This window comes from Python bivittatus, unplaced genomic scaffold (genome assembly GCF_059951505.1).
Source record: "Python bivittatus isolate LINGU-HERP-01145 unplaced genomic scaffold, Pbiv_v1 ctg000580_np1212, whole genome shotgun sequence".
Classification (NCBI taxonomy): Eukaryota; Metazoa; Chordata; class Lepidosauria; order Squamata; family Pythonidae; genus Python; species Python bivittatus.
In genome coordinates this window covers 25,051,587-25,077,847 of record NW_028277087.1, presented here as the reverse complement: position 1 = coordinate 25,077,847, position 26,261 = coordinate 25,051,587, and the positions used below count along the sequence as shown (strand labels likewise).

At 36.4% G+C, this 26,261-nt stretch overlaps 1 protein-coding gene across 1 annotated transcript in view; it reads left to right on the top strand.

Annotated features, from left to right (window-relative positions):
- KIF26A (kinesin family member 26A) overlaps positions 1–26,261 on the top strand; it is a 171,138-nt gene that overhangs the window by 96,305 nt on the left and 48,572 nt on the right. The gene's annotated exons all lie outside the window — the stretch shown is intronic.

Genomic DNA, 26,261 nt, shown 5'->3' with positions numbered 1-26,261 from the left:
TGTTATAGAAGCGTATAATTCTACTGCCAACATTGTTTTTTCTCTTATTTGTAGAGTATGCACTGAAGCATTAATTCTTTTTCTTCCGGTGGTCTTGGGGGAATCTTGTGATTTTCTTAACAGGCATTCTTAGCAATTGCGCCACAACACAAGTCCTGGCATTCTTTGTGGAAAGCTGTAACAATTAACAACAATAGGAACAGAAAAGGGATAGCTTATCTCGATAAGTTTGCGTATGGAGCCTTACTTATGATTAAGTAAGGACCCTCTTGTAAGATATTCTGATTCAGAAGCTTTGGAAAGGGCTACCAGGGGCCTTTGCATTCAGAAAGTCCTAAGTTTAGGTTCCAGGAAAAATTGGAAAAGACTCCCCTCTAAAATTTGGAAATAGAAAGCAATAGAAGTTAAGACACCAGGCTAGAAACCGGGAGACCGTGAGTTTTAGCCCCACCTTAGGTCTAAAGCCAGTTGGGTGAATTTGGGCCAAGTCTCTCTCTGTCTCTTAGCCTTAAGAAAAAGGAAATCAATTTTGAAAAACTTGCCAAAAAAATTTGGGGATTAGTCCAGAATGACTCGAAGCTCCCCCAGTGAGCTATATGGCCTAAAGGCAATTTTTCAATACAGGTAGTCCTTGCTTAATGACCATTTGTTTAGTGACCATTCAAAGTTACAACAGCACTAAAAAGTAACTTATGACTGGTCCTCGCGCTTATGACCTTTGCAGTGCCCCTGCAGTCACGTGATTGTGATCCAGGTGCTTGGCAACCAGCTTGCACTTACTATGGTTGCAGTGTCCCCGGGTCATGTGATTGCCATTTGTGACCTTCTTAGCCAGCTTCCGGCAAGCAAAATCAATGGAGAACCGCATGATTCACTTAATAGCTGCATGATTCACTTAATGACTCATTTAACAGTGATTCGTTTAATGGCCACAAAAATGTAGTAAAATGAGGTGCGGTCACGTGATGCCTCATTTAATGACCATTCTGCTTAATGATGAATTTTTCTGGTCCCTCTTGTGGTTGTTAAGTGAGAACTACTTGTATTTCTAAACAACCTCTTCACACCTGATTAGACAACATTCATATAGAGTGATACATAACCACAACTTGCTAATCTATTTAAAATATTGTTTTGCTTCTTGCATGACATTTCTTAGTATGCTGCATGATCCTTTCTCTGTGGATGTTGTATGTCTAGCACCAGGAAGAGCAACTTCTCTTGTCAGCCTATGCGAAGTCTGGGGTGGGGCAGTTTGGCATGATTCTACTTCAGAGAAAGAATGCCTGAATAATATTCTGTACATTGAAAGCCATTATTTTTTCTCACACTGATTCCATCTGTCTTTTTATAGATAATATCCATAATTTGTTATATAACTTGGAGAGAATTTGCTTTGTTATTCTCCATAAATGCAGACCATGTTTACATTTTGAATGAAAAGTCGTCATTTAACTTCACCAGGCTTAATTATGTAGTGCTGTTATATTTAATTTGATATTTTTATTCATTTGCCTCAAAAGGAATAAGTATTTTCTCTCTCTGTCTTCTTTCTTTCCCCCCCACTTCTCTGCTCTCTTTTGCACAGGAACACTTTAGTGTACCTGGTACCAAGATAATATTTTAAATAGAAGTAAATCCCTGAATTCCTCTATATCTTGAAAGAATGAGAAAATCTAAACCTTCTTCCATCTGGTGTCTTCTGGTTGTACTGGACATACTGGCTGAGAGTTGTGGGGGCTGAGATTTACTATGTCTGGGCATTGTGCACCAGATGGGGGAAGCCTACTCTAGAATATGATGGAATGTGGGAGAAGGAAGTGAGACATTTACAACATTGCAGCCTTCCTCACACAACCCTGTCTTGATTGTGTTCTGCTTATATATGAACATTCTTTTGCGGTGTTGAAGATAGTTCAGTAGTTTGCATATTCTATTCCCTCAGCATTCAGTTGAATATTAGGAAAAGCATCAACAGGGAAACCAGTTATCCAGAGAGGTGGTTGGCTCCCCTTCATAGGATGTGTTGAAATGGAGGCTAAGCAACCATCTGTCAGGGTTGTTTTAATTTGGATTCCTGCATTGAATTACATCTGATGGGCTAAATAGCTCCTTCCAAGTCCAGTTCTGTAACTCGAATGCCCAGAACTTCACTTAGGTGCTTTATCTTTAAAGAAAGCTTTTTAGTACACTTATTTCTAGAATCAGATGCTCAGTCATATTTGTATGCTTCTGAGTTTTCAGATTAAAGAATCTAATTATTTGCTAATGAACATTAATGATACATATAAACTGAGGGTCACTCTCCTATTACAGGCACCTGATGGTTTGCTGATAACCATTTGGCCATTAGATTGACCATAAAATACAGTCAATAATTGAGGTGACTGGGAGAGCAGAGATCTTATCAGCTTTAAACCTGACAAGACAGCTTGTCAGGACTCGGGGTACTGATTGAACAGTGACTGAGCATATGATTAGGCCATTGGAGCAGTAATGAAATGGCAACGAAAGCATTGCAATATTAGTACAACTGCTAAATGACTAATGTGCTTTGCTTCCAAGGCTCAGGCGCTTCAATTAGTTCTAATAAATTGTTCACTTGGCTATTTCATTGTGAACTGTGGGTAGCACTTTGTAGGAGGCTTTGAATGTTTTGTATGCCATTTAGGGATAATGATGGGATAGTGGCAGTGGGAAGGACAGCGTCTCTTCCTTGAGTTCTTCCAGATGGGTAACTTCTAGCAGCACTAACCAAAAGGCATTATGCAGTTGCTCCGTTTTCCTTTCCTTTCTGTTTTCAGGAGTAGGAAGAAAGAGACAAGTATTATAAACGTGGGATGTAAAAGTTTTGTGTGTGAGACAATTACAATGGCAATTACACAGTAAATATCTCTTCTTGAACCATCCATTGATCTTTGGATCACACGTGATTATTCTTGAAAGAGAACCTAGATTTGGGGCTATATTTTTGGCTTTGTACACAGTGACCATTGTTGAAAACAAGCAAGGTTTATAGTATGCATTAGATGTGCACACTGTGGAGTCCTCATATAAAACCTAAGAAGGAATGGGCTCCAGGAGCTCCTGAACTACAGCTTCTAGCTTTTTTCACCACTGGATATATGGGGTGAATTGCTGGGAATTATAATTGAACCAGATGTGGAGGATTTCAGACTCCTTATGCATGAACTAAATAAATATGATTATGTTACCATAACAGGAGCCAGTTTGGTGTGGTAGTTAAGGCATTAGGCTAGAAACTGGGAGACTGTGAGTTCTAGTCCCACCTTAGGCACAAAGCCAGCTGGGTGACCTTGGGCCAATCACACTCTTAGCCCTAGGAAGCAGGCAATGGCAAACCACTTCTGAAAATACTGCCAAGAAAACTGCAGGGACTGTAGCTAAACAAACAAACAAATAAACAAAATATTACCATAAAGAGATTTTATCAAAATTATTGTTCTCTTTTGGGATAATGTATAGATGAGTACCTTAGGCCATGTTACTGGAAGCCATTTGTAAGGTGCATGAACTTGATTTATATAGTGGGCCAGTGTAGCCTAATATTAAATCTATTTAAGGTTTTTCAAGACCTCAGGTAGAAGAGCTTAGAGTTTAGCATAGTCCTAGTATCTGATGTTCTTGTAATTGGTGATAAAGGGATTGATTTAGGATTTTTTTTAGAAAAGTGCACGCTCTGCTACAGAATGCTGAAAATGGAAAGTATTATCTGAGATAACAGGATTTTTTTTTTTAAAAAAAAAAAAGACCAATACAAGGAATTGTGGATCACTTCATTTCAGGATTGTCTCAAATGGATTAAGACCAGTAAAAAGTTAAGATCAGTTCTTGGTCTTCTTGTCTTGCTCCATCATCTACCTTGCAAGAGGGAAACCCATCTTGATGTAATATAGAGCCTTATTTGACTGATGATATCATAAATTAGCTTTCCCAAAGCAGGTGTCTTCCAGGTGTGCTAGAACTAAAGTTCTCTGTATTTCCAGTCAATGATACCATGCTGGTTGGTAGTCCTAGGAATTGTAGGCCCAACACATCTGGAGAATACCAAATAGGAAACAGTGGCCTTAAATCATAAAATTCATTTTTTCCTGCACCATCTTCTTCTAAAATATGCCAAGCATAATAGTTATTCCTGTAGCTGTGATTTTCTCTTGTATTCATGCTGTCAACTAATAGATTTCAGGATGTGATTTGACCATGTGGAGCTGAGAAGAGTTTGTATCTAATGGTGTTTTATATTTATGTACACATATATTGTATGTATGTTTATGTATGCGTGTGTGGGTGTGTGTATACACACCCAGACATGTACATATTAACTTAAACATTCATGGCATATGAAAATCAGTCAAAGCTCTTGTAAGCATTAGCATACTTTCTCCACTGTCTTTGATAGCAGAGACCTCCTGGATTTAGGAGTGCACACTTTTCATTTTTGCCCCTTCCCCATCTTAACATTCATACATTATTTAATACAGCAAACAGTGTGAACTGCCTTTTGTCTTTCTGAACTGCTTGCTGTCCAGGCTTTTGTGATGTGACCTTGGTTAGTAACCATAGAAACATGTTAAAAGCATCAGCTTAAAAAAAAAAAAGAGAAAGAAACAGTAGTTTGGAATGACAAGGGTTGAAATTCCATGAAAGGAGATTAAGATATATTAAGAATAATAGAAGCATATATTATGTCTAACCTGTTAAACTTGATCATTCTGTGATGATCAGCACTTTACGAATGTTCATGGAGGTAGAGGAAGACAGAAACATATTGTACATTTTAATAATAGCCTTCTTTGAAATATTTGTAACCAAATCTTGGAAAGCTGTCATCCCGAGTCTTGCTTTAGCTCTTAAAAGCAAGTGTTATTTCCTTGTTGAGTTGCTGATATATTCCTCCAATTTTCTGTACTTAATAGCTAGAAATATTTACTCACCCTGGTCATTCTAGGAATAACTGGCACTGCAGCTCAGTGTAGAGCTGGCATGATGCAAAGCCATATTGACAGATGGAGAATGCATAACTGAGTCTGTAGTTATATAGGTCAGTAGAAGCTAATGGATTCTGTGACTCATCAGATACCAAGTGAGTTCTTTAACAGCATTGCATATAAAATAACTGGAGGCTATAGAGAAAAGTCTAAATTTTTAAGAGAATTTTATATGGTCATTTTTGAGTTACTATGGTGGTAATGGAGAAGTCCCTTTGAATGAAGTGTGATACTAAATAAAGTACAGATTTATCATGTGATAAAGCTGTCCCTGGTGATGAGCATTTATTTTGAATGATGCGTCCACAAAATAGGGCCTTAAATTTATCATGAGATGCACTACAGCAAGATTTGGCAAATTTTATTTTCTTCTATGTGGAGGTGCATTCAAGGGAAATGTTTTGCTCCATGGAAATAAAAGGTAATACTGATTTGGACTAGTGTAAAGTCTGATTATGCTAAATAACCAAGCACATGAAGTCCTTCCCATGTTTTCTTCTTAAGTGCTTATGAAGATGTTGGTGAACTGTAGTTTTACTCTGGCTGTAGTAAGATAGGCTTTTGTTCTTCAAGCTTCATTTTATCATTCAGAAATGGGAGAGGATAACACCAAGGTGCTTCTGAGTATTCTTTCTTATGTAAGCCCAACACCTTTGCTGAGTATATATTACAAGTTCCCTATGGGATCTCAATTCCATAGTCTCCTATATCTGTTGATTTATTTGAAAATTTAGTTACATGTTAGAATGTAAGAGAAAACATTATTCATTAATAAATGAGTTGGACCCAAGCAGTTCATTAGTTATTGCGCTGTCTGATGCAAGAAAAAGCATGTTTCAATATCCCCTACTTGTATAAATCTGTTTAAGTGACCTTGAGCAAATCACCTATCTCAAAGAGTTGCTATGATGCTGAAACAATATTCTAATATCCTCAAAGGCAGTTCAAGGTATCAATGTATAACAAAAATATTCTTTATTCATTAATTTAAAGGACACAGTGCACCACTACTCACACATGGATTTTCTGGCCTTTACAGACCAGTGTTTGGTGATTCTAGAAGATAAATTATCCTTGAGTATTTGAGAAACAACTAGCCATCTAGGATATTCCTCTAGCATCCTGTGTGGATTATTGAGAGAAGAGGCATTCATGTTTTTTACACTCTTCCCTGCTTCTGACCTTTGCTACCTTCAGATGATCAAAGGGTTCTACCAATTTCCTGTTGACAAACAAATTGGGGGTTTTTTAGTATATGCTGGAATGGGTGACTGACTACAAGCTCCACAGGATGTTACATGCCAGTTTTGATGGAAATGATGACAACAGGCCTCCTTGATTGGCTAGCTTTGTTACCTGATGATGGATAGTATTCTCTAGAAGAGTGCATACTTTTTCATGTTCCTGGCCTAGGGTCTCTAGGTAAAAGGCTCAGATGAAATGTATCTTTAATACCTCAGAACTGATAACATAAATAATCTGATTTGGGCATAAGATAGCTTCTTAGCTTCTATAGATTCCATTGTCAAAACATTTACACCATTATCTTCAACATCTCGGTTAGTATCACAGTCAGTTTCTTCAACTGTACGCAGGATGGTGCCCCAGTTTCTCTTGCAATATTAGGTGAAATCCTTGGACACACTGCCTGAATGTTATTTTATTAGTTACTCTAGTTGGCTGCTTGGGTTGCATGCATAACCAGTTGGAAGACTTTAGTAGCAGACTGCAATGTCAGTTTAGGCTTAGTAGCATTACTGTATATTGTATCACTGTGTTTCCTTTGCCACTGTAAGTGGCCTTCTCCTTCTCTCATGAATAGCAAACAAAATAGCATTTGCTTGTTTCATATTCTATTCACTTGAAGGGAGGGGAGCTACATTATGTGTAGCTGCAAGGACATGCTTAATCCAAACAATCAAAAATGAGTCTCAGAAAGCCATAGCTCTAATATAGCTTTGTATATATTTCTCAGGACTTTATGAACACAGAGGAGAGAAGGCTTACTGTCATGAAGAGTTTACATTTTGAGTGGAGGCAAAGCAAATAAAGAATGTATCTGGCAAAGTCAGGGTACTAATGTATGAGGAAAGGGAGATTAGATAAGAGACCTGCAGTGTGTAGGAGGTAGGATATGTGTGTGTGAGTTGAATATCTTTGCAGGTGGCAGTTTTAGAAGGGAAGGATAGTAAAGGCTGACAGCAATGGAGAAGTCAGGGAGGTTAATAGAATATTGGAGGAGGATTGAGTGATCAGATTGGAGGGAGGGGTATGAGTAACTGGCAATTTTAGACAGGAGCAAATTGTGATCAGCACAGGAAACAACAATGATGCTGAGTGGGAGAATCAGTTCAGAACCAAAGATGTGGGTTAACAAGGGGGCATGTGGGGCCAATGTGATCAGAAGGAGGAATAAGGAATGAGATCAGTCTGGAGGCAGGAAGGTTTGTGCCTATAAAGGTTGGATAGATAGAAATTATGTCTAGAACTGAGAGAGCAAAGGATGAAATATTAGGGTGTGTGGCGATGGATAGGTAAAACGACTGTATCAGGTGTGATCTGTGCACACTGGAAAATCTGCACGAAGAAGAGAAACAAAGAAAATGAAAAATTTGGTATATGAGATAGAGCCAACAACAATAGGAAGGAAGAAATGTTGGAAATGTATCATGGTGGGATTTTTAAAAAGTAATTTGTGTGTTTTTCTTGTACGGCTGAAAGTCTGGATAAATACTTTTTATTGTTATTATAATTTGTTAGGTTCAGCCCATCTTGAAGGTCAAGTTTTTAAAAAAGCAAGTAATGTCAGGATTGGGGTGAGTGGGGATTGAATTACTTTCTCTTGTGCTAGTTCTTTAATTTAAACCCATTCAACCCATTATTGAGCTGCTAATAACCACCCCCTTTTTAAATAATATTGGAAGAAATAACATTATTCCAAATAATGTTGGAAGAAATAACTCAAGGGAATACAATCTAGGTATCCATTTCAGTTCCTCCTTAGCAAGTAATATAACTTTGGGGAAGCAAAAGATATGGGGGACAGTAGGAGGATACCTCCTGTTATTCCACCATATTGTTTTTAAATTAAAAAAAGAAGATGGGAGATCTGATAACTGATCTTTTCAGTTGCAGCTAGCTTTGTCTTCCTAATTCTTATCCAGTCTAGATATATTAGTACTACAATTCCTTTGCTGGTTGGGTATTCTGGGAATTGCAGCTAATAATGCCTTGGTAGAGGGGGCAAGTTGAAGAAATTCAGTGAAGTACATTCTGTTTGTTTATTTAGACTAATTTTTATATTATCCATTCAAAAGACTCTGGATGATGTTCAGTAAGACACTAGCATATGAACATCCCCCATAATTAATCATACCCACACATAAAAACGTAATTAAAAGATAATGAAAAATGATTGCCCAGTATCAGCTAGGTGTTGAATACCTATTTAAGCAGAAACGTTTTCAAAGCCTTCCTGAATGCACTAAAGCATACCTCTGGGGGCCACACATTCCATAATGTGGGAGCAACAACAGAAAAGGCCTACGTTCTGGTTCATGCTGCTTTCACTTCTAATGAAGGCAAGACCTTTAGAAGTCCCACTCTAGATACTCTAACAGGATGAGCAGCATTGTTTATATATTTATTTTTCTGATTTATGTAGTTAATTTATATATAGGATAAAGTGATCCCTAATGTAACCTGGGGCCATGCCATATAGGGCTTTATAGGCCAGTACTTTGAACTGGGCTTGGAAGCCAACTGGCAACCAATAAAAAAGTAAATTTCCTCTGCTAACAGCTTGGCCACTGCATCTTATATGGGTTGTAGTTTTCAAATCATCTTCAAAGGCAACCCTGCATAGAGCGCATTGCAATAGACCAAACATGTGGTGATAAGGGTATGAATTATTATTGCCAAGCCTTTCTGGCCCAGAGTATCTTGAACTCTTACCAAAGAAAAGCAGTTAGGAATTCAGATGAATCTCCTGTTGCATTAAAAGGAAGTCTAGGAGCTTTACAATACTCCCTCTGCCAGCAGTATGTGATCAGCAGATACACACAATTCCCCAAAATAGAGAATCTGTGGCAAGGCTAGTCCATACAGGCCTGCCAAACTTTCCTGATAGGTTTTGATGGTGTTAACAAAAGAACTTATGGAATTAGATAATTGATGGTTAATGATCAGTATTAACACACAACCTTATATGGCCTTATACAGTCTTGTTTCTTTAATCAGTTTTATGGTACTGTTGTGTATTGCAAACAACCAGTCTCTTTTTCTTCTGTTTTTATGGATTCACAAAGAAAACGTACTTGTATTACTCCATTTTGGGCTTTTAATCTGCATCTACTAAGTATAGGCAGCCCTTTTCATTCAGGCACTACAGAGTATAGGATGGAGAGATCAGCTTTGCAATTTAGGAACTTCATAAATCTGTCACAGTACTAATCTTCTCTTAAGGGCAAAGCTGTTCTTTTTTTTCTTAAACAAAAGGTGACAGTCTCAATTTGCATGAGCCCTTAGGCACTGAAGCTTGTTGCAAATGAAATACTACTGAGTTTCTATTAAATGCCAGTGGGGTAGAAACCAACTAAAAGGGAGAGAGTACAGACTTAAATTTCTAAGCATGTATTGGGCTATACTGTACTCCCATCATCCTAACCAACAGGATCATTTCCTGTTGGGTAATTGGTTGCGCCGCCTACATCAACCTTGCCAGACTTGCATGAAAGACCACCAGGAAATTCTAGAGCTGTAGACAACAACAACAATCTTCCCAGAAGAAGAGGATGGCAAATAATTTTATATTGCTACCAGGAGCCACATTCAACTCAGGGAAGTCTGTTTTTAAGTGGTTGCACTGCAGTGGGATAGTGAATATGTGTAATTTGCAGCAAACATTCATTGCATTTATGACCTCCCTTTTATCCAGGAAGTTGAGGTAGGCATACCATGGTCCTTCCATTGCTTATTTTATTCTCACAACAGCCCTGTAGGATACAAATTGTGAAAAAGTGATTGGCCTAGGATCATCCAGTGAGCTTCTTGGCTACATAGGAATTTGAACCTTAATTTTCCAAGCGCTAGTCCAGGATTCTGGCTAATAGCTCTGACCAGGGGCTCAAGGGAGTCCTGCCAAAACATTAATATGGGTAGCCTGATCTTTTTGAAAGCACGGCTGCTTAATGAGCTGTTTGGTAGAATACTGTTGCATAGCATGCTGTTCCTTATATTTCTGCAAATGAAAGAGCTGTAGATTTATTTCACAAAATGAAACCAAAAATTACTCAGAGAGGGGTGCCTGTTGTTACCTTTCTGCAAGTTTATAGCTGTAATCTGTTACTTTTTACTTCTTTAAAAAAATTAAGCTGCTCTTCTGAGCCATAAACGCCATCCATTTTTTGTACATATTTCTTACCCCAATCCCTTTTCCTGTCCTCATGTCTCTTACTCTCATTAAACAGTCACCAGTCTAGAAGATTTTGTTTGTTTGCTTTTCCTCCACTATTTTGTTTTTGTGTGTCTAATCTCCAAATGGTCTGTTCATTTAGCCAGATTGCCTTCTCCTCCCTTAATAGCGTCTGTCTTTTACCTCTGTTAGTTGGTTGTCTTGATCTGGAGATCTCTTTTTTAATTCCCCCCCAGCTCCGTCCCTGCAGGTTGAGAGCAGCAGCTGTTGCGCTCAGTACTTTGCTTTACTGGGGTTTGTAGCATTCCACAGTTACAGTGATAATCGTAACTTTCCAAGCATGCGGTAATTTGACAGTGTGCACCTGTTTTGTCTCTTTTTTATTGGTGACATTCCAACTCTTTGGTACCATTATATATTTAACTACTGTAACGCCTCTCTGGGGTTGACAGTCTTGACAGACTGAGGGATAAAGATCTGTCTGCTCCTTGGCATGAATAATTTTGGCTTCTTATTGTTGGTATGGTAGAAAGCATTTTGGGGTATTCATAATATACGTTTCTGAAGCCTGCAGACTAAGTTGCCTTTTCTGTGACTCTGACTTGGTTTGCTTGCCTCTGGGTTGTGTGAAGGATAAATCTTAATCTTTATTCCAAGTGTAATGCAGTGATAATATGCTTTATGTACATCCTACATTAACATACATCCTATATTAACATTCATAACAATGGCAGAATTAAAAGAAAACATGGTTTCAATGCAGTTGTCAATTGGTTTCCTCTTACTCAATCTCCATATGGGCTTCTGCCTCATGTGCATCTCCTATTATTATTCTTTATCATTTTCAGCATTTAAGTATGTTTGCACTCTAGATTTTATGGCTTGGATTTATATAATTTTCTAGCTGTCCATAATAATCTCATTGTGCATATTAGTTCATTTTTAGCTCTCTGAGCATGCAAATTGGAACCTCAGTGAGGGGAACCCATTCATTACTATGAACTTTTCTTCTTGGTAACTATATACATGGGCCCAGAAATTGGGCAAATCAATAAGTAGTACAGACAGAACCTAGCAGAAAATAGCCTAGTTCAGCAAGGGCTTCCACAAGAGCAAGGCTGAGATATCCATGGTCCTCTAGATGTTATTGAACTACAACTCCCAGTCGCTGTCAGGATTACTGGTGAGAAATCCTGGGAGTTATAATTCAGCAATTTCTGAAGGTCACAGGTTCCCATTTGTGCATTAAAGGTATCTTTTATAAGGGATCTTCTAAAACCTAGAGCTACCATTAATCTTGAGAAACTCCGACCATATTCATTTCACTGAAAGGCACACTAAATACCATCCTAGTAAATGTTTGCTACATTCCTATGCCTGACATTCCTATGTTGTCCAGTGCAAAGGCTACTGTTCCCTTGCCATTCTGATCTCTTTTCACCTGCACTTGGTTTCACTTCTGGTTTTGAAATGGCGGGAAAAGAAAAGCTAATCAAAACTGAGTTCCTCTTCTGTTTTCCAAGCTTCCAGGAAAAGACAGATACTATTACACAAGTTCTGAATGTATCTTTTACTGAGGGTTTTGAAGTGAGGCTAAGGATTGTATGCAATTAATCTGAGATGTGGCCCTATGGCTGCAGATAATTGACAGTGATGAAAGAACTAAGCAACCTTCATCTGCCTGTTGTTTTGTTTTACAAATAATGTCAGCTGCTTCATTAGCATTTCAAGAGGAAAATCTATGTTTACTTTCTACTGCAAGAATTAGGATCCTCCAGGTTATGGTTCAAGTTCATCTCATAAGGCTTTTGCTGAGTCTCTCTGTCTCTGAGAACAAAGAGGGAAGTTGGTTTCATTGGGACATAACTTGAGGTGGTGGTTCCTCAGGGTTTTCCTTCTACTAGAAACCTGCTACTTCAAAGTATGAGAATGTCTCAAGGTAGCCGTTCCCTGAGTAGAGCAGGGATGTCTCCTCCTGCACGGTTATTGTGTGCCCAAGCAATGGGGATGTGTGCTATGAGGGAGTGGGTAGGCCATTTATTCTGGCCCTGAGAGCAAACCAATTCCTGTTCCTATTTTAATGTGTCGTTTGCCTCTTAGAAGAGCCTTATGTCCTCTGGACTCTTAAACAGCCTGCATTGCCCTGAAAAGCATTTGTACCACTAAGGAATATTTATGCAAATTTCATGGTACAATAATCTTTATTAAGAGTATGATTTCCTGCATGATAGAAAACATTAAAAAAAAAACCTCCTCTAAGCTATAATTTTAATAGTATTGGTGCTTGTTTTTCTTTTCTCTTTATCACAAATAAATCTGACTGCAATCAGTGGCAATTGTGAAAGCCCAGTAGATTTCAGTGAGACATAATCTCTGGGAACTAACTTTGGTGTTTTACTCTTCCCATTGTATTTGAAGAAGAAAACACAAAGAAATCTCCAATATGTATTCAAAAAGAGAACAGCAGCACAGCTATGATTTCTGATGCATGATTTATTCTTGTTAGTATCTATTAAACACTGTAAATCTAAAAATAAGTTCCCTCTAATAAGCTGTTTGGCTGTCAGTCCAGAAAAGGCCAGTATTGTGATTAAAGACTCCCAGGCCAAGACCAATAAAGAGTTTGTGCATTGATATTTTGTGCAAACACTTGTATGTACATGCATGACTTTCACACATATTCATGATTTTTTTTTTTTTTTGTCCTACCGTTTGAAACTTAGTTTCCTTTCACAGAAGATCTGGTTACCTCAGTTATTACCAGAAACACCTGCACATGGATACCTTGTCCATGTAATACAGTATGTCATGGCGCATGTATGTTCTTTGAAAAGAAAAAGAAAACTTGATTGCTGGAAACAACTTTGGTCTGTACACATGGTATATATGGTGATGGGGGTTTGTGTTGGATGATTCAAACCATTTTTTTCAAAATGTGAACAGGCTTCATTTACCGCTTTATTAATATGGCTATTATATTTTCAGTTTATTCTTCTTCACTGTCTGCTATGGGAATGCTAACATTTGAGTAAACGTAGAAATTTAAATCTGTTATCAGTATTTTTTCTATTTGAAAGAAAACTTTTTTTCTTTATAGATTTGCCTAGATGGACTCTTGTATCCATGTGAAATCCAAAAATTATTGGGAATGAAAGAGTCTGGCAGAGAAGGCATGCTGCGGATCCCATCTGCCAGGGAATTACATTTGTCAGGTCCCAGGAGGTGGGCCTTCTCTGCTGTGGCACCTGCCTTGTGGAATCTTCTCCCCCCAGAAGTGAGATTAGCTCCATCCCTGTTAACATTCCACAAGTCCCTCAAGACCTGGCTATGTGATCAGGCCTGGGGCTCCCAGGGGACCGAGGAGATTTTACGATGGCTCCCTTATTAATTTTATCCCCTCCTGTTTTGTGTGCTTTTACAGTTTTTTATATGTAGTTGTTTTTATGTATTTTTTAAATTGTTGTACACTGCCCAGAGTCATCTTATGTGAGATGGGTGGCTATATAAATACGATCAGTCAATAAATAAAATAAATATGGCTCAAATTTAAAAACATTGTTAAACAAATATTCAACTTGTCGAAGAGTCCTAGTCAACATTTGAAAATGGTGGATGTTATAGAAAATAGACAAAACTTTGGATAAGTTCTTCCAAACAAAGTTATTTGTTTGTTTGTCTGTTTATTGCGTTTCTGACTTCCAGTTTCTGTGAACTGCATTAGTGTGATTTCTGATTCTTTCATGAAAAAACACAGTTGGAATCAGGTCTTTCCTTAAGCTAGCCATTTCCAAAAGATAAAGATTTTGATTTTTCTAAGCACTCAAAGTATGGTACGTTGTCTGTTGAGATGTGACATTATGTATCTCACCCTACAAGAAACATTGTCATTGCTCTTATACTTCCTTGATTGAATATAGTTCAAGTAACTTTTTTCCTTTGTTGGGTATGTGATCTGGTATGATTTTGAGCAATCATCCAGTATTTTCTATATTCTTCTTCACATTTCACACCATTTTGCTTTATATGATAATTAATTTGGCTGTTCAAGAAAGTGCATATCCAATTTGATTTTCCACCCTGCTACAGAGTAATAAATGCATCTGGGCCCTGCTTCTGAAAATGTGATAGATCTGGTTTGATTCAGCAGAGCAAGGTTTTTTTTCCAAAGTGGTGAATAGCAATTTTGTTTGTACCTGTTGATAAGACTATCTTTAAAATTATTATAAAATAACATTATTGAGTATATTTTGAAATGAATATAGTGTGGAGTTCACTGGACGATCACTATCCCAGTTTGTAATTCAGGTTTAGATAATGGGTTAAGAATTAAATGTATTGTTATTAAATACTTAATCCAGAAGATTTTTTTCGTAGTGTATGGGAGAATTGGGAAATAGTTCTTGTAAAATAATTTAAATACACAGCATAAAAATTCCCGTTTTTCAAGAGACATGGAAATGACTTTTTGGAATTGGAGTAATCTGCATTTCTGGCTTAGAGCCAGATCCATGAACTGCCAAATCTTTACTAGTATTTTGAAGTTCATTGGTTTGGCTTGGAGCCAGCTGAATGAATTACTGAAACAAAATAGTTTGCATATTTTATTTTTCTTCACCAAAAAGAGGGCGAGGCCTGTGTCTTTGAAATTCAGTGTGAGAAGTGGCCTTCAGACAACAGAAGGTATCAATCAAAATGTCATTTTGTCATGCTGCTTAAATGACTTTTGTGAGTCATTTAACATAAGGCAATGACTTTGTAGGACAAGCAGTTGAATCGCTTGTAAACTTTTACTGAAAGTGGCTTTCCTCTGTGCATTTCAAGGCAGTATTGCAGAGCAAAATGTCAAGTGCTCTGCTTGCAGAATTAACTTCATTAAAGAAGGACTGGTAGTGCAACTGTTGCCATTTCCTTATTTCGCCCTGTTTGCAGGTATATACAAATCAGAGAAATCTGAAGAAAAAGTTATCAAGAATGGTGGATAGACTTTAATCCATCCAACAGCATCTCTCTGGTTCGTCTATCACTGAAGCACCAGCTCTAACTTATTTAGTCAGTTTCCTGGATCTACTCCTGGCTAACCTGTACCGTTCTTAGGGTGACATTGTACAGTTTCCTTGACAAACTGTAAGATCCCGTTTTTTGTTTTTGGTAATAATTGATATGAGAAAACATTAAAAAAAACTCTCATAGTTAAGAAATAATATAAATAATTTGCTGTCTTTATATAGCAATTTTGCACTGTTTGTAGTAACCAAGTCTAGTTACTGATCCCAGAGAAGTAGAAATTGTATCAGAAGAAAGTTCTCTTATGACTGATATGTAAGTTACTGGAACAGTACAGGCACAATATATATAATTCAGATTCACTCCTCTCCAGCTAACATCTGTAAGAAGGAAATTCTTTGATTGATTCAGTGGTCTCCAGTTTTCTCACCATCAACTTTTGCTTTTGTACATTAACATATATGACTTTTAAAGAATCCTAAGAGTCCACTGTAGGATCCTCATATCATCCAGAAGATTCCCAAACTTGCATATCATATTTCACAATGAGATATTGGCCAGGGTATCTATGAGATATGTAGGATATCTCATAGATACCCTATGTAAAATATGAGTGTGCTCTAAAATGTGTTTTATTAAAATTCACTTGAGGTAGAAGAAAACTTATCAGGAAATCTTATCTGCCATGTGGAAAATCACTTAATATTCTTTTAAGGGACCCTAGCATTCACAGACTGAGAATAGGGTTGGCATTATGAGGTAGATTCAACACAACATTTAAACTCCTACCTGGATAAAAAGAATTCTAGCTTTTAAAGGTTGAATAATATCTGTAAGTGCATTGTAAAGCCTGATTGATTGATTGATTGATTGATTGAATTTATACAGCTGCCCATCTCACGTTCATGACACTGGGTGGCTAACAGTGTTAAAAGAAAAAAAATATAAAAACATAAAAAAGAGAAAAACACACATAAAACAGCAATTGGGGTAAAAACAGACCTATCAGTCACAAGTTAACATAACCAATGTATGGGCTCACCTGCACCTCCTGACCTTCAGGTCTGCTGACATGTTAGATCATTTATACACACACACACACATGTTGTGTATGAGAAACATTAAGGTGCTTTTAAATCAGTTGTAGAACTATTTATTTTTATTTATTTATTCATCAAATTTGTCACCACCCATCTCTGGGTGGTTTACAACAAGATAAAAACTCATTAAAATACAACAGAAAAACATTCCTAAAAATGTTTTAAATAAATTCCAAGGAGATTGGCAAGTAATTCCAGGGAGCATCATCAGGGGGCTAACCACCCCCAGGGATGGGTAAAGCCCATATCACCCCATGTACATTGACAGAGCCAGGTCTTTAAACCTTTTTGGAGATGATAGGTTTGGGATGGCTATATGTCTCAGTGATGTCACAAATTACTAAATAGTCTGTCTATAACTCTGCTTTGCTTTTCACTTGCAGAACTACAGCTATTTTTCAGAGTCTCATTCTGGAGGAAAATATGTTGTATGTCTTGAATAACATCAGACTTTTTTTTTCAGCTTCTGGTTTTAAAAGTTAGATTTGCCTTCAGTATTGGAAGTGAACCTGAAGAAACATTGAGATCAGGAAGCTAGTTTTTATATGTTCTTTTGCTTAAATTCCCTATTCTAGTAATCATTATTATCATTGCCATAACGAATAAAGCTTAAGGCATACATGGCTTAATCTTTATGATACCACCAGATTCTTTACTACTCTTACTGCAACAGATTGTAGTGAAAGATCTACCAGATTCCGCTAATTTGGGATGTCCTGTTTTAGATTGTATAATTCAAAGTTTAAGGCCCTTCTTTAACTATCTAGGCATACTGTAATGATTTGTTTTAAATTTTGGTTCCCCAGATGAATACCATTAGTGAACTGGTTTTCCTGGGTTTCTGTTTCTTGGCTTTTCTTTATACAGCAGTACAACCAGCCAACCTAGCAATCTGTAAATTGCACAGAGAAAAGAGCAAGCTAGAGGCCTATCCCTTGCCATTTGATATTTGAGTGCTCCTCCATGTGCTGTATATTATTTTTTATTTTCTGCTGTGGCACCTCACTATGAGGAAAGAACTCTCCGGAGCATCTTAAAAGACTTCTATTAAAGATGAAAAGAGTTAAGCAAAATGCAGACAGTAGATCTCATAGTCACAGGAGAAAATAATATATAGTGACATTCCAAAAGCATTAATTAGGGAGGGAATCAGAAGGTGGTAGAATGGGTGGTTTAGCTCCTTTTCATTATGTCTTTTTCAGAAGATTAGTCAAACTCAAGGAAAAGGATAGTGCATGCACCTCCAACTTTCTCAGAATATAAGGGTTTTCCTTCAGTATATCAGACATGTGGTTGTTACCAACCTTAATGTCCACTGCTCTTCATGGATTCAGGTGAAGCTTTCCTGACTGTATCTGATGATTATTGAAGGCATTGGACACAAACCCAACTCATAGAAAGCTAATGAGGAAGATATTATTATTGGACCCCCTATGCTTTGCAAAGTATCTGTACTGTAACACTTTATGTAGACATAATGTTATTGTCAGTTGTACTTTTAGTACTGTATATGGCTGTGTAGTTCAGGTTGTCAACCCAGAATTGTAGCAGGTCTCTGGGATTTTTTTAGACAAGTTTTTCCATATGTATATTGGAGATAGTGGGGAAAATACTTAGAGCCTTTTGCATTTAAAGCATGTACTTTAGTACTGAATTATTTCCTTCTTTCTTCCACAGAGACTGTTGTGGTTATTTTGTTTCAAAAGGATACCCCGTGGTGATGGCTTGTGGCTTAGATTAGCAATTTCATGGCAAATTCTTGGAGGATTTTTTTTTCAGCAGGAAGTAGCCACCATAGGTATAAGAAGTTTCCACATTTTTAGAATGCTAGTAACTGGGGGAAAGATACCTCCCTCTCCCTCCCTCTGCCATTTTTGGTTGGGTGTTTTATGAGGCAGGATATTGTTGAAATTGATGGATGCACTGAATGATTGAGCACTGATTTTCATGTCTCTTTTTTCTTGATATCTCATCAAGCTGACTACATGAACCTGAGGTAATATTCTGCACATACAACCACCATAGCTTTTAGTTATGTAACTAGAAGTGCAGAAGTAGTGCATCAAGTCCACATGGACCGTATGAATAAGCTCCATTGCTGCCTCAGATTCATAAGATACTCACATTATGAACAGCCTTCATTTCAGGCTTTTAATAAGAACTTTCCCCATTGACTTCCGTCTTTGCAAAACCATTTATACCTGGCCCAAGATACAAAGCAACCTTCTGGTAACTTTTTCTGTGAAGACTTGTCAAGAAATATTTGTGTGTATGACCAAAGAAATCCAGCCCTTTTTAAAATAACCTGAAATAAATTTTCAGTGAACCTTCTTCCTTGGTGTAGAATTGTGAATTGGCCCAGGCAAAATCCAAGATATTTCAAGAGTATTTTTTTTTTTAAAAAAACAACTATATTGTTATTTCCCTCAGGGGATGCAGTTATTAGTCTACATTTGCCAAGCACTGGTGTGCTGAGAATGTTCTGAAATTGGCAGGCTCTCTGGGAACTAAAATTGCTTGTCCTCTCTGCTGTTCCAGGCACAGTGCCATGCTAGTTTTCATTACAGTGTAGTCTTAACAAATTCCTTTAAGGAAGATCACTAAGATTGTAGTTGCTGCTTCTGCTGTAAAAGACAGTGTGTGTGGTATAAAGCAGTGGTTTATACTCAGGTTGGGAGTGGAAGGTTGCTTTACAGCTGCTGTACAAATAGTGTGAAAGCTATTCAGAATCTAGTGGATATTTGGCAATCTTTGTATTTTGATCTTTATATTGTAATTTCATATCAATCCTGAATTTTTGCTTTTCTGAATCTGCCCCTGATTATTGGTGGTGCTTCTGAAATTGCCCCTAAAGAAGGAACTCTAGTGCCCTCTAAAACAACCTTACCCAAGCTGTTGCCCTCCAGATGTGTTAGACTACAATTCCACTCAACCCAGCCAGCATGGCAGTTGGTGATGGTTGACTGAATGTTTTCATATATAAATAAATGTTTTGGGATGCTCCAGAGACATTTATTATGCAGCTGAAGTAAAATTAAGATTGCATATTGTGCTCACTGTTAATTGCTCTCCATAACAGCTGCTTTCAATTTTTTCTCTGAGAAGAGGCTACAATATTTGTGTGTGTGCGTGCAGGCATGTGTGTTTAATACTAGAAGAAGTTGATCAAGGGCAATACAACAGTTTGTCATAGTCTGCAATAATATGTTGTAAATGGAGATTAGAGGTTTGTTTTTTTCCCAGTTAAATACTGGAGTCATCCTGATTTAGGACAAACAAAATGAAATCTTTCTCCATACAACAAATAATAAATTTAGAGATTGATGTTGCAAGATGTGGCAATGCCTCCTGCCTCTGATGGCTTTCGAAAGGGACTGAACAAAGTAATGTCGATGGATAAATCTACCAATGGCTTTACCAGTAGATTTACCAATAGTCAGGGGTGGTATGCCAATGGGCAACAGCAACAGGCCAAAAACGTATCAGGTTATCTTCTGTGAGAAACTAGAAACTGGATTAGATGGACCTTTGGTCAAATCCAGCAGTTTTATTTATGGCATTCTTTATTCCTTGTGTGGCATTTTCCACATAACTCTCTCCTAGCTGGGAGAAAGAGAGAAGCCATGAATTATATTGCATTTATCTCCTATTTATTAAGTGGTTCATATGTACTAATCATAGGATTGCCTTAGTGAAATGAGTTGATAAGGAAAATTGGAACATCCTCATGGCCTTATTCTGCATTACACAGAAACATATATAAAACCCTCTTTGTGGGCTGCTAAGATCTGTTGGATAGCTGTCAATATATTCAGCTGAACTTCCCCACAACTGGGAGCTCTGCCTTAACAACAGTTCTGGGCTGTGGAGAAGTTCAGCTTATAACCCTCTTATATGCATTCCTATATAATGTACAAAAATTTATTGAGAAGCCAGAGATGCAACATTTTTGGGACCCAGGCTTATCCATGCAGTCTTATCTCTATCTCACTTGAACTGTATTTTATGGAGGTTGAATATTTACATGTGACTTCTGTTTAACCACCTGCCAATGATTTTGTGTTAGCTTTATACGACTCTGCCTCACCCTTCTCACTGATTCCAAAATAAAATTTGACAGGTTATCCTCAAAAAGACTCTTGTTTATTCTAAATGTTATGTACAAACAACTATGTGTCCGAATTCTCCTCTTAACAACGTTTCCATTATTTTCCATTCAAAATTATCTCTGGTGACAACTGGACAAAAAGAGATTGCTATTCTGTGATCGGCAACTTCCTTTCTCTGTGAAGAGAATCCACTTCAGCCAATGAGGAAGTGTGCTGCTGCTGATATAACATTAAAGGAAAGTCTATCAATATAACGGCCTAATCAATGGGTTCAAAATAGTGGATTTTTCTTATAGCGCGTTAATCTGTCAGCCCAATTCCCGACATGTTGGTACAGAAAAGGGAAGCAACACATTTTAAACAAAACAAAAAATGTTTGTTGATTTAGAGGACACATATGATAAAATGAATAGGCTTAAATTGTGCAATGCTTTGCGCAAATATGTCATGTGGGAAAATAAATTGAATACTTAGTGAATGATTCCTGTTGAGCAGGAAGTAAGAATAGGATGTTTAATGACCTCTTGGTTTTTAAAATGTATTTAAAATGTATAAGGAATACTTGTGGTATCACTAGAGTTGTGTCAATTGAAGGCATAAACATGTGTGTACTTTGGTATGCAGATGATGCCATATTGCTGGATGAGAACTCAAATGATTTGCAATGAATATTAGATAGATTACATGTTGCAATGAAGAGTATGCATCTGAAAATTAATGAATCAGACCAGGGTAATTGTATTTGACAGACAAAATAGAGTGAATAGTTTCAAGTAGATGAATTTGTTTATCTTGGTAGAATGTTTAATGAAGATGTGAAAATGGAAAAATTTTTAAATGTACAAACACTGGTAGAAAGGTAGTGAGTTGTATGATGTCTGTTGTGAAGAATAAATGCTTGTTGAAAGAAGTAAAAATGTAAGAGTGTGCTTCTGATTTTTGTTATATGGAAGTGGGGGTTAGGTATGTCAGGAAAAATACAAAAATAAGTTGAACTCAGTAGGAATGGGTTGCTTAAGAATTGTTTGTGATAAAACAAGAAGATATAGAGTTAAGAATAAATAGGTGATGAATGAATGTGGATTGAATAGAAGAGTGATCAATATGAAGTATATTGAGGTGATTTAGTTATATAGAGAAAATGAATGAAGGTCAAATTGCAAAACACTATATGAAAAGTGAGCTGAAAGGAAGGGGAAGTTAGAAATCAATTTTTTTCTTACAGCTACTACTGCTACTTACTTTTTTTGTGTGGACTGCATAATGTTGTTTATCCTGAAATGGAATATATGTTTATTCAAAAAAGGTAATTGCAATCCTGCCAATATGTACACACTATTTATTAAACATATTAAAATTATGTCTTTTCACATGTAGAGCAGTGTGATCTTGAAGAAAACCCAAGTTTCAGTTTGAATTTTTGCAATTTTTTGTTTCAGTTTTATTTGGTATAATGTTCCTAATTTAAATAAATATCCTGGGTATTTCATTTGCATTATTGATGATTCCATATTTGGGTCCATAGTTAAGGTTGCATAAAATAGTTTTTGGTCACCAGGGATGATGTATTGCCAAAAACAATTTTGGGAATAAAGCTTTCTTATTTAACTGTGACCTGTAAGTATATTTGTGAAGGACTTCAAAATGGGGTCTCTATAATTTTACTTTGGAATTCAAATGAAGTTCAGTTTGATCCAAATTTCAAATTTTTTAAAAGTCAACTCAAACCAGATACCAACTAATTTTGGCTCTCCCTTTTACAATTATTTTAAAACTTGGTTCATAATCCAACATACTATTTGATGAATTTAAACTTATTGATTTTAATGAGTTTAACCTAGTATTGGATTGTAGCCTTGGATTTTATTGCAAATCTAACACCTTTATTGTACACCTGACCTACATCTTTCATTTGTGGATTCCCTTGTGTACACTAAATGTATCTGGCTATTAACACTCAGCCTGGGTGTCTGAATAAACATTGGATGTGCAAATTCAATCTTGGCATATTTTCCTCTTTTATATATTTTTCCCAAGGGGAGTTTAGCTGCAGACTGTACTGAAGCAATCATTAATCTGTCAGGATTTCACGTATCCCATCATGGAGCATTGAAAAGATTCTGTAGACCTATTTTTTCCTATTTGTTATTTCCATGTTACAGCATATCATGGTAGCTAAAATATGCATAATATTCCCTACTCATCAAAAATATGGAGATGTCTTTTTATAAAGCAGTGAACATTTCAAGGCTGTTTGGCCATAGAGAACAATCTTAAGACTGAGTATCAGAAATACATCAATAGTATCCCAGAACTGCAAGACACTCTTGTGCTAGTTGTCAATCAGGTTTATGTAAACATCATGCAAATTAAATGGTGCTATCAAACCAGAGCTATTTGCTGTGGCCTTTGGTTCATGCTGCATTTCAATTTTACTTTTGCTGCTAGTGTTAGCTCATATTTTGTGCTAAGGAGAGATTCCTGCTAAAATAGAATGCAGATTGCAGATTCTCTAGTGGGCAAATGTTACGCTATGTTATGTTTGTAGAATGAGCTGAGAGTTAGGTTTGATTATGCTAGTAACTCATGGTATTCCTTTATTTCTTTTATCCTTTATTTTAGTTACTCCATTAATAGATTTTCATCTTTTTGCTAAATGTATCCAAGGTGGTTTATAATTTAAAATAATGCCATGTAACTTCATGGTTATAAATTAAAAGATCAAGGAAGAGGAAAACGAGTGTATTAGATATCTGTTCAAACATAATTGCATGCTTAGGAATGAACATTGTTGCTTATGCATCAAAACAAGCACTATCTGAATGCTCGAGAAAAATATTTGTAGGCTTGTGGGTGGAGGGTGGGGTAGGAAACAGATGGAAAGTTCAAGAGTTGCAGAACATAATTCTTTTTTTTTTATATAATTTTTTTATTTTTTACAACAAACACAAACAAACAATAGCATAAAAAACATAAAAACCATCTTCCATTTTAAACCGTGTGTCAGCCAGTTACCAATCATTTGTGCCATCCTTTCATAGTCTTCACTCACCATTTATATAGAGTCTCATGTCATCTATCCAACACATATTTATATATTTATCAGTTATCAATTATTATTCATTTGTTACTAGTCTATAACACCAGGTTTCATAATAAGATTTGTATCATTTTTATCCATTGATTATATATATATATATATATAGTAATTTATATCAATTTGTCAAGTTTCTATTATATAATTTGCTGATCTATTACATTACTATATCTTTTCGTCCAACCATTGATAAAACAAATCCCATATCATATAAAATTGTTTGTCTTCTTGCTCTCTAATTTCAAATGTCAATTTACTCATCTCAGCACATTCCATAATTTTCTTAATAACTTCCTCCTGCATAGGTACTTTTTCATTCTTCCAATTCTTAGCAAATACAATTCTAGCCGCTGTCAAAACATTTACAATCAGATATTTCAGTTCTTTACTATATGTTTCCGGTATAATTCCCAGTAAAAATGTCTCTGGTTTAAAGTCTATATGTTGTTTTGTCATTTTTTCCAGCCATGTGTGGATTTTAATTTTAATCCAATATCTTTTAGCTTCTGGGCATGTCCACCACATATGGTAATATGTGCCGGGCTTCTGATGACACTTCCAACATTTATCAGACTTGTTCTTATACATTCTCACAATCCTCGTTGGGGGTAAATGCCACCTGTAAAACATCTTATACAAGTTTTCTTTATATGCAGTTGACATTGTCATTTTATAGTTTTGAGACCATAGTTTTTGCCACTTCTCTAAATCAATTCCATAACCCTAAAAAATTTACCCAAGCCATTGAAACAATATATTATAAGCAGACTGCAAAAATCATGATAAACGGAGATTTAACAGAACAGATAGACATAACAAAAGGGACGAGACAAGGCTGTCCACTATCGCCCTTGTTGTTTGTCTTAACATTAGAAGTGTTGAATAGGAATATAAGAGAAGAGAAGAGAAAGAAATAAAAGGAATGAAGATCAAAAACGAAGAGTACAAACTGCAAGCCTTCGCAGATGACCTAGTATTTATACTAGAGGACCCATTGGAAACAGCATCTAAATTAATTGAAAAGATAGAAGAATATGGAAAAGTAGCAAGTTTAAAAATAAATAAAGATAAAACAAAGATATTAACAAAGAATATGCTAGCAAGGCGAAAGAAAGAATTGGAAGAAGTTTTAGAAATACAGGTCACAAACAGGGTTAAATACCTAGGGATATATATTACACCAAGATGTAGTACATTGAAGGAGGATAATTATGTTAAACTTAAACGACAGATTGCAACAGATTTGACAAAATGGGAGAATTTACAATTATCAATGATTGGGAGAATATCCACTATTAAGATGAATATATTGCCTAGGATATTATATCTATTCCAGACAATTCCAATTCGTCTAGGGAAAGAGTTCTTTGATGATTTAAATAAAATTGTATTGAAATACATCTGGCAGGGTAAAAAAGCAAGAATAAAGCTTAAATTACTACAAGATGCAAGAGTAAGAGGTGGGTTTGCCTTGCCTAACTGGGAATTATACTATCAGGCGACAAATTTGATGTGGGTAAAGGATTGGATAACTTTAAGAAATAATAGATTATTGACCTTAGAGGGACATGACCTGTTGTTGGGCTGGCATGCTTTCTTATGGTATAAGGGAACGAAAACACAGGGCTATTTTAGAAGGCACTATATTCGAGAGGCATTGTTTTTAAACTGGGAGAAGACAAGAAGACAATGTTATTTAAAAGTTCCACGATGGATATCCACTATTGAAGCCTTTTCTTATCCAATAACATATAAAAAGGAACAAACAGTTAAATATACTGAGATATTGAATGAAAAGGGTGAACTTAAAACTATGCAAGCGTTGGAAGAACAAGGTATAAAAATGAATTGGTTTTCATATTTGCAAATACAATCTAGATTCGATAAAGATTTTAAAGCAGAAGGTATCTATGATGAGCTGACAGTTTTAGATAAAATTTTGATGGGTACTGATGAAAAGGTGATCAAAAAACTTTATGGACATTTACTAGAATTTAAAATGGAGGAAGAACAGGTTAAAGAAACAATGATTGCATGGAAGAGTTGCAGAACATAATTCTTGATGGAGATTAAACCTAAAGAAAGGGTAGGCATTTTTTTTCTGGTCTGGGACCACATAGTATGCTCTCTCTCTCTCAACACTTCTCTAACCTTCGAGGGGTTCAAGAGGACGTAGCTGCTAATGCATGGGCTATGAGGTGGTTATCCTTCAGATTTTTTACTTCTCTAAATTTTGTCATTAAAAGTATACCAAAATAAGATATAAACAACGCTTTAATATAACTGACTTTTAGAATGCTAACTTTGAGAGAAGGCAAGACTGTGTATATTTAAATTTAAATATATGTTTTGTATCGATTAATGTGAGATTTATGTGAGTTGGAATGGAATGAACACATGGGAAATGGACTTGATCTGAAACCAGATTGATTTCTCCATTGCTTGTGGTCCTGAGCATTTTTGTGCACGGAAATCAATTTTTTCAAAAGTAATGCTGCTACTGTTTGGCACATTAAAAAGTACCCTTCA